This window comes from Mus pahari, chromosome X, assembly GCF_900095145.1.
Source record: "Mus pahari chromosome X, PAHARI_EIJ_v1.1, whole genome shotgun sequence".
NCBI classification, from domain to species: Eukaryota; Metazoa; Chordata; class Mammalia; order Rodentia; family Muridae; genus Mus; species Mus pahari.
In genome coordinates, this window is record NC_034613.1 from 37,574,144 (window position 1) to 37,582,995 (window position 8,852).

An 8,852-nucleotide genomic window follows, 5' to 3' on the forward strand; every position below is an offset into this window, starting at 1 on the left:
CTCTTGTTAGCAAGCACTTCTTGGCATCCACAATAATGTCTGGATTTGGTGTCTGAATATGGAATGAATCCTCAGGTAGTGCAGTCTCTGGATGGCCTTTCCTTCAGTCTCTGCTCTACACTTTGTCCCCATATTTCCTTTAGACAGGAGCAATTCTGGGTTAAAAATATGGAGATGAGTGGGTGGCACCATTCCCCACTTGGGGACCTTGCCTAACCTCTGGATGGGTCCCTATAGGTTCTTCCTCCCCTTTGTTGTGGGCATATCAGCTAATCTCATCCCTGTTGGGTCCTGTGAGCCTCTTGTCTTCCTTGCATGTGGACTTGCTGGTGGCTACCCCCAGTTCCCCATCCCCCATTGATACATTGATACACACCTTTGTTCAAATTCTCGACTTTGTATATCATTCTTGTCTCCTCCCATAACTAATCTTGTCCCCCCTTTCCTCCTCCCTTCCTCCCAACTCCCTCCTACCCTCTTCCTCCCATATTTTGTTCCCCCTTCTAAAAAGGACTGAAGAATTCACATTATGGTCTTCCTTATTCTTGAGCTTTATATGTTCTCTGAATTGTGTCTTCGGTATTCTGAGCTTTTGGACTAATATCCACTTATCAGTGAGTACATACCATGTGTGTTCTTTAGTGATTGTGTTATCTCACTCAGGATGATATTTTCTAGTTCCATCTATTTACCTAAGAATTTCATGAAGTCATTCTTTTTAATCACTGTGTAGTATTCCATTGTGTAAACATACCACCTTTTCTGTATCCATTACTCTGTTGAAGGACACCTGAGTTCTTTCTAGCTTCTGGCTATTATAAATAAGACTGCTATGAACAAATTAGAGCNGTGAGAGTGGGGTGTTGAAGTCTCCCACTATTATTGTGTGAGGTGCAATGTGTGCTTTGAGCTTTACTAAAGTTTCTTTAATGAATGTGGCTGCCCTTGCATTTTTAGAATAGATATTTAGAATTGAGAGTTCATCTCAGTAGATTTTACCACATAACTTCTTTCTGAAAAAAAAGAAAGCTATGAAGGTTTAATGCCCCACCCATTGTAGAGGAATGCTAGGGCTGTGAGGCAGAATTAGGTGGGTAGTTGGGGGAGCACTCCTATTGAAGCAGGTTAAGGGGGGGGTGCAATAGGGGATTTTCAGAAGGGAAAGTGGAAAAAGGTATAAAATTTGAAGTGTAAATAAATAAAATATCTAATTCTAAAATCAATTCATAACAATTATTTGTCCCCCAAAACATAATTATTCTTTATTTTTAAGTTGATCATATCTAACATAGCAACTATTTTTATTGGATATTATATTTATTTACAGTTCAAATGTCATCTCCTTTCCTGGTTTCCACTCCAGAAACCCCCTATCAAATCACCCCTCCCCATGTGGCTATGAGAGTGCTCACCCACCCCCTCACTAACTCCCACCTCACTTGCTCTAGCATTACCCTGCACTGGGGAATTGAGCCTTCACAGGACAAAGGGTCTCTCCTCCCACTGATGCCAGACACTGTCATTCTCTGCTACATAGACAGTTGGGCCATGGATCCCTCCATGTGTACTTTTTGTTCATGGTTTTGTCCCTAGGAGCTCTTGGGGGTCTAGTTAGTTGAGATTGTTGTTCCTCCTATTGGGTTGCAAATCTCTTCAGCACCTTTATTCCTTTCTCTAACTACTCCATTGGGGTCCTCGTGCTCAGTCCAATTGTTGGCTGTGAGCATCTACCTCTGTATTTGTCAGGCTCTGGTAGAGCCTAACACGAGACAGTTTTATCAGGCTCTTGTTAGCAAGCACTTCTTGGCATCCACAATAATGTCTGGATTTGGTGTCTGAATATGGAATGAATCCTCAGGTAGTGCAGTCTCTGGATGGCCTTTCCTTCAGTCTCTGCTCTACACTTTGTCCCCATATTTCCTTTAGACAGGAGCAATTCTGGGTTAAAAATATGGAGATGAGTGGGTGGCACCATTCCCCACTTGGGGACCTTGCCTAACCTCTGGATGGGTCCCTATAGGTTCTTCCTCCCCTTTGTTGTGGGCATATCAGCTAATCTCATCCCTGTTGGGTCCTGTGAGCCTCTTGTCTTCCTTGCATGTGGACTTGCTGGTGGCTACCCCCAGTTCCCCATCCCCCATTGATACATTGATACACACCTTTGTTCAAATTCTCGACTTTGTATATCATTCTTGTCTCCTCCCATAACTAATCTTGTCCCCCCTTTCCTCCTCCCTTCCTCCCAACTCCCTCCTACCCTCTTCCTCCCATATTTTGTTCCCCCTTCTAAAAAGGACTGAAGAATTCACATTATGGTCTTCCTTATTCTTGAGCTTTATATGTTCTCTGAATTGTGTCTTCGGTATTCTGAGCTTTTGGACTAATATCCACTTATCAGTGAGTACATACCATGTGTGTTCTTTAGTGATTGTGTTATCTCACTCAGGATGATATTTTCTAGTTCCATCTATTTACCTAAGAATTTCATGAAGTCATTCTTTTTAATCACTGTGTAGTATTCCATTGTGTAAACATACCACCTTTTCTGTATCCATTACTCTGTTGAAGGACACCTGAGTTCTTTCTAGCTTCTGGCTATTATAAATAAGACTGCTATGAACAAATTAGAGCTCCTGGTTTGGTTGATTCTTTCTATAGATCTTTTTGTTTCCACTTGGTTGATTTCAACCCCAAGTTTGATTATTTCCTTCGGGCTACTCCTCTTAGGGGTACATCCTTCTTTTTGTTCTAGAGCTTTCAGGTGTGCTATCAGGATGCTAGTGTATGTTCTTCCCAGTTTCTTTTTGAAGGCACTCAGAGCTTTGAGTTTTCCTCTTAGCATTGCTTTCATTGTGTCCCATAAGTTGAGGTATATTATGCATTAATTTTCATTAAATTCTAAAAAAGTTTTTAATTCACTTCTTTATTTCTTCCTTGAAGAAATCATTGAGTCAAGTGTTGTTCAGCTTCCATATGTATGTGGGTTTTCCCTTTAGTTGTTGTTGTTATTGAAAACCAGCCTTAGTTCATGTCGATCTGATAGGATGCATGGGATTGTTTTGATCTTCTCATATCTGTTGAAGCCTGTTTTGTGACCAATTATGTTGTCAGTTTTGGAGAAGGTACCATGAGGTGCTGAGAAGAAGGTGTATTCTTTTCTTTTAGGATGAGATGTTCTATTAGATATTTGTTAAATCCATTTGTTTCATAACTTCTTTTATTTTCAGTGTGTCTTTGTTTAGTTTGTTTTTCCATGTTCTGTCCATGGAAAAAAATGGAATGTCGAAGTCTTCCAGTATTATTGTATGATGTGCAATGTGTGCTTTGAGCTTTCGTAAATTCCTTTTATGAATGTGGTTGCCCTTGCATTTGTAGCATAAATGTTCATAATTGTGAGTTCTTCTAGTTAGATTTTTCCTTTGACAAGTAAGAAGTCTCACTCCTTATCTTTTTTGATAACTTTTGGTTGAATGTTGATTTTATTTGATATTAAAATGGTTACTCCATCTTGTTTCTTGGGGCCATTTGCTTAGAAAATTGTTTTCTAGCCCTCTGAGGTAGTTTCTATCTTTGTCACTGAGGTGTATTTCTTGTATGCAGCAAAATCCTGGGTCCTGTTTATGTAACCAGTCTGTAAGTCATTGTCATTTTATTGGGGGAATTGAGTCAACTGATGTTAGGAGATATTAAGAGTGTTGTTAAGAGATATTAGAGAAAAATGATTGTTACTTCCTGTTATTTTTGTTGTTAGAGGTAAAATTTTGCATGTGTGGCTATTTTTTTTTTTTTGTCTTTGTTAAGAGAAAATTTCCTTCTTGCTTTTCTAGGGTATAGTTTCCCGCCTAGTGTTTTTGTCATGGAATATCTTAGTTTCTCCATCTATGCTAATTGAGAGTTTTGCTTGGTATAGTAGCCTGGGCTGGAAATTGTGTTCTCTTTGTGTCTGTATGATATCTGCTCAGGATCTTCTGACGTTCATAGTGTCTATTGAGAAGGGTGGTGTAATTTTTGTAGGTCTTCGTTTATATGTTATTGACCTTTCCCCTTACTGCTTTTAATATTCTTTCTTTGTTTTGTGCATTTGGTGTTTTGATTATTATGTGACAGAAGGAATTTCTTTTCTGGTTCAATCTATTTAGAGTTCTGTAGGCTTCTTTTATGTTCATGCGCATCTCTTTCTTAGGTTAGAAAAGTTTTCTTTTATAATTTTGTTGAAGATATTTACTGGTCCTTTAAGTTGGGAATCTTCACTCTATTCTATACCTAGTATCCTTAGGTTTGGTCTTCTCATTGTGTCCTGGATTTGTTGGATGTTTTGGGTTAGGAGCTTTTTTTCATTTTTCATTTTCTTTGACTGTTGTGTCCATGTTCTCTATGGAATCTTCTGCAACTGAGATTCTCTCTTCTATCTCTTGAATTCTGTCAGTGATGCTTGCATCTATGAATCCTGATCTCTTTTCTAGGTTTTCTAACACCAACTTTGTCTCCCTTTGTGATTCCTTTATTGTTTCTATTTGTTTTTATATCCTGGATTGTTTTGGTCACTTGCTTCATCTGTTTGGTTGTGTTTTCCTATAATTCCTTAAGGGATTTTTGTATTTCTTCTTTAAGGGCTTCTACCTACTTACCTGTGTTCTCCTGTATTTCTTTAAGGTAGTTATATATGTCTTTTTAAAAGTCCTATGTCATCATCATGAAGTGTGATTTCAAATATAAATCTAGCTCTTCTGGTGTATTGGTGTAGCCAGGATTGGCTGTGGTGGGAGAACTGGGTTCTTATAATACCAAGTAGCCTTGGTTTCTGTTGCTTATGTTCTTGTGCTTATCTATTGTCATCTATTTATCTTTGGTGTTAGTTGTTCTTGCTGTCTCTGACTGGAGCTTGACCCTTCTGTGAGCCTGTGATTTTAGGAGTGTCAGCATTCCTGAGAGACCAGTTCTCTGGGTGGTATTTGGGTGTGGAGAACTGTATCACAGCATTATCTCAGGGTCTTGATGGAAACTGGAAGGATCCTGTCCTTGGTTGCTCCATTGTTCCTGTGCCCTGTGGGCTCCTGGTAGGTCCCTCCTTGGCCAGTTATTAGATCAAAAGTGGTGTTCTCACCTGTGACCTTAGGAATGATAGCATTCTTGGGAGCACAGCTCTCCCTGGGTGGGATTTGTGTATGGAGAGCTGTAGTACAGCCTTAGCTCTGAGATGAAGATCAACATAGCAACTATTAAATAATTATAAAACACAAGCTATATAGAAAGCATATACTTTTGCTTTTATCCATTATCTTTTCCCCATTGCTAAAGTTACTACCACATGTGATAGCATCTTGAAACATCATTGTCTTGCTTTCTTACCTTTTTGTTATGCTAATTTGAGCCACTTTTATTCAGACCTTGCTGTGTGACCAGTCATTTCTTAGATAAGAAAGTCTGAGTCTAGTTCCCCATTTCTAGACTTTTCCTGTCTCCTTACCTAAGGGAATCTTTGATCATTGGCATTTAAGTTTCTTTGTAATAATACTGCAACTCCATTACTTTATGATATACCTCATTTAGGATTGTAGTCTGAAATCTGCCTATAAATTTTGTTCTTATGTTTATAACCCAATAGAGTATATTGTAAAATGTTTGCTTCATCTCAGAAGATGGGTAATCCCCCACTTAAACATGTATTTCCTCAGTATAGTGAAATGAGTAAGCATGACCCCAATACTTGATTCCAAGGTGGTATGACTGGGAAGAATTAAAAAACTGTGGTCTTGTTGGAAATTGTTATGTCAGTGGAGATAGACTTTGAGGTTTCAAAAATTTTGATGTTAACTTTTGGAGTACAATGATTATATATTATTAAATCTGTGAAGATCATGAAAAAAAAAACAATAAAATCCTCCTTATCACCAAGCTCAGATCCAAGAAAGTATATTGGCTGCTTGTATGTGGCATTACAGATATATATGGAAAACTGAGTTCCCAAACCTGATAATGATAATGAGAAACAGAACTAAAAATTATATATCTCACACTTCAAGCTCTATCTTAATTGCCCTACATATCTCTTCCCCAAACAACAGTTTCAGAAGTAAGCTCAGGATTAGCTTTCCAACTGTGTAATACATGGCATATTAATGAGTAACAGAAAGATTTCATTAAGATATATCTATGTACTCATTTTCTTCAAAATAATGTTCAGTAGTCTCTATCACCCAGAAAGTCAGAAAGAGTTGATAAAGATGACATTGTTAGCAACTAAACAAAATAAAAGATTATCACCTTAAACAGATAAAATCACTATCAAGTATCATCAACAATTTTCTGTTTATAAATGTAGGTATTAACCAAAATTATAAGAGTAATTCACAAAGGCCCAAATTACCCAAGTAGCACTAACTATATATAATTCTTCAATTGGATTTGGCAATAAATTATTCAGCTCTAGTTTAGAGGATGTTCATTATTTTTTCAAGTTTATGATATGACAGCAATGTGGGATTGGGGTAAAAATCAGTTAATATCATAGCCCTTTCAGTGATTTCTATAGCAAATGATTATGAAGTGGTATTTTCTCTATACTCATACTTTATGTTATTTTCCCACAAATTAATTGAGATGGTATTTGTTAAGAGAGTCAAATTACTACAAAATGCAAGGTTTAGCAATTTGACAATGATATAACTGTCATAAAGGGTTTACTTCCAGCATGTACTATATATAACTGGAATCAAATATCTACTTCACAGCATTTCTCTTGGATTCATCCAACTCTGAAAGCTCTCAGGTCATTAAGGCATTTAAATTAGTAATGATTTTACCATCCCCCAGTAGCAAGTGAAGCATACATTAAAGGTTGTATGCACAGTCAAAATTTTAATGTGCACAATTGGAAAATGTCTACTACCTTTGTGCAGAGAGTAGTACTCTCTGAGAAACTCATTTGCCTGGAGTTTTATATTGCAGCCATAAAAAAAAATTTCATCTCCTTGGGTGAATGTGGTATGAACATTTCTATACCTATTAACTAATATTAATTGTATAAAGGTTTGGAAAACATATGAATCATTAAAAATAGAAATGGGATGTTCAATAGCCTGGAAGAGCTAATGTTATCACTTTCGTGGCCTGTTTAACACCTTGGTACAATTATTTTTAAATAAGTCATCATGACCCAGGAAAAGTTCCTTCTTTTCAAAGGAGAACAATGAGTGGACATGGAGGTAAAAAAAAACAGACTCAGGATATTTTAAAAACTCACATCAGAGATTGGTGATATTTTAAGAAATGTTTTAAAATATATTCTTGCAGGAACTGTTAATAGAGGAAATCTTTGAAAGTTTTCATTGATATTTTATATTTATATCATTTATTAATAATATTAATTTATATTAATTATATAAATAATAAATTTAATTAATTATATAAATTTATATTATTAATATTATACTTATATTATTAATATTATTATATTATTAATTTATATTATTAATAGCAGCACAAGGATGAGATCCCAGTTTAAAGGCCATGAAGCAGGAATAATTTTTGTTCAGGGTCAGCCTTTTGTTGTCTTCCACCTTTCCACTGATTAGATGAAACCAACCTATGATATGAAGAGCAGTCTACTTTACCAATTTACATGTTAATCTCATTTAATATTGCCACAGAAGGAATAATAACAATCTTTGGTCAGATATCTTGGTATATAGTGGCTAAAAGAAGTGGATACAAAATTTATTGTCATGCCCATCATTTCCCATAAATTTAGCTTTTACATTAAGGTAGAAAATCAGTACTGCTGAAATGAAAGAAGACTAGAACACTGTGTACTAATATATGGCTAGAAGATGGCAGACAAAGAGGCAGTTTTATGTAGTAATCAAAACAGTATTCAAAATTGGGTATGAAAGACTATTCTATAGGCTTTATGGCTACATTGGTTTTATGATATTTGCAGCTACGCTTATATTTTTGAAGCTACTGTCACAGGCCCTAGTAATACATATTACTAAATATTTTTTGCTGAATCACCAAATAAATAAATGAAACTGGGAAATAATTAGTGAAATTAGATGAGTAGATCAAGAATTAGCATCCAGAAGGTGCTGTATTGACATCAGGAATTCAGATAAAGATACAAATACAAATGTTTTATCATAGTAAAAAATATCAAGAAAATTTAGGATGGTAGTTCTATTGAGTATATATGCTCTTACACATACACAAGGACACATAAAGGCTCAAAAATAAATGACAAAATAGCTATAAGGTAATATCTGCTCTCCATACAAGGTTTTCCATTGGTGTTACTACTGATGATAAATTTTGACAGCAACCTGACTCCATTTTTAGATTAATTCTTTTGATCTTTATTTTATTTTATCTTGTTAATTTGAAGTAGGGTTTCATTGAGTGCTGGTTGGCCTGGATCTAGCTATATAACCTATGATGATTAGTTCTCTTGACTGTACCACTTGAGTTCTGGGATTAAAAGGGATGTGCAACTATGTCAGGTTTACAAAGTGCAAAGGATTAAATCCAGTGCATGTTAATCAAGTTTTCTACCAACTGAGCTACATAACTCCTACCTTTTCATTTTAATTATCTTCCTGTAGTGATACTGATTAATTTATATGGCAGTATTATTATCTTCAGTGAAATTTATTCCATATTCCACATGGAAAGTTCAATTTATCCTCAGCAATATATTCTAAATAAGTATATCTAGTTTTCAGATTCAACTTCAATTACAATATATTTTTTGGCCATTTAACAAAATATCTCTCTCTATCATTACCCTCTCTTTTTCCTCTTTCTCTTCCTCTCTCTCTCTCTCTCTCTCTCTCTCTCTCTCTCTCTCTCTCTCTCTC